The sequence below is a fragment of the Octodon degus genome, unplaced genomic scaffold (assembly GCF_000260255.1).
Source record: "Octodon degus isolate 3935 unplaced genomic scaffold, OctDeg1.0 scaffold00055, whole genome shotgun sequence".
NCBI lineage: Eukaryota > Metazoa > Chordata > Mammalia > Rodentia > Octodontidae > Octodon > Octodon degus.
The window spans coordinates 13,168,978-13,170,570 of NW_004524631.1; positions in this window are offsets into that span (position 1 = coordinate 13,168,978).

The window sequence follows — 1,593 nt, forward strand, 5'->3', positions numbered from 1 at the left end:
ATACCAAAATCTAAGCTTAGCATATTCCTTAATCAATGTCATCTCACCCTTTTAGTTCTCTGTTGTTCTTCTCCTCATCCTCATAATTTACCCCTCCGGGGTTTCTCCAGCATCACTGTTTATTTAGGGTTTTCCTTCTGTTTGACATACATCTTTTAGAATTTCCCTTAAGGAGGGTCTGTTGGGGGCAAGCCCCATAAATATTGATTTGTCTAAAACTACCCTAATGTTCATCTTCACCTTGAAAGAGATTTTTGGTTGGGAAAGTAATTCCAGACTGACAGTCCTTTTCTCTCAGCACACTGAAAACAAAATTCTCCTGTCTTCTGGCTTCCATTGGTGTTTTAGGGAGTCACTTTAGGATCTACTCAGTGCTGTGGGTTGATGTCTTATCAGTTTTGGAAAACTAGCTGGGCATGATATCATACTTCTATAATCCCAGCACTTGGGCATCCCAGGTAGAAGGACTGCTGTGAATTTGAAGCCAGCCTGGGCTATATAGTGAGTTCAAAGCCAACCTGAACCACATAGTGAGACCCTGTCTTGAAAAAAAAGGTTTAGAAAACATTGCACTGCTACCTTTTTGAATATTGTCTCTGTCCTATTTTCTCCCTCATATCCTACAGGGACTTTGATTAAGACACATGCCTGACCTGCTTATTTTATCGCCATACCCATTAAGCACTTTTAAATTTCCATCACCTTATGATCCTGGATTTTCTGTGACCACTTCAGGCCAGTTTTCAAGTTTACCAATGTTCTCTTCAGCGGTTCTCATGTGTTGTTAAACTTATCTAGGCAAGTTTTATTTCCAATTACCATATTTTCCATTTTTACAAATTCTGTTAGAATCTTGAAAATCTGGTCATTTTGGATTCTCTTGATCTTTACTTATATATTACATTTCTATGTTATACGTTAAATTATTTTCCCCAAGAATTCCTTTGTTGAAGTCCTACCCCCGGGCACACTGGAATATCATGATATTTGAGGAGAGAGTCTATACACTCCAATTTTAGGATATGTGTTGCTGAAGTGAGCACAAGAGGGTCCCTTACCAAGTTAATCAAGTTAATTACAAAAAAATAAAAGTGATCAAATAAAATGTGATTATGGTTAAACTATGCAACTACTCCAATATGACTCAAACACATACATAGGAGAAATTTCAGATCAACATCTTATACTTTATATTTATTTATTTTTGGGAGGGTACCAGGGATTGAATTGAAGACCTTGCACTTGCCAGGCAAGCACTTATGCTGCTGAGCTATCTCCCTAGCCTCTTACACTTTATAATACATTCACATTTCACACGAACTGTGTGTTTGTTTACAAGTACAAAAGAAAAAAATTCCAAACAACCTAAGCAATTGCACTATGGACTACCTTCATAAAGTCAATACACAATCCCTGTTCCCCCACTCCTCTTTTGTTTTCCAGTCTAGGGGGAAAACAGCAAATGTCATCCACACATGGCCTAAGCCTTTAGAAGTTGTGCAGCTCAAAGGGCTGGGGAGATGGCTCAGTAGAATAAGCGCTTCCCTGGCAAGCGCAAAGAAGGAGGAGGAAGAGGAGGAGGAGGAGGAGGAG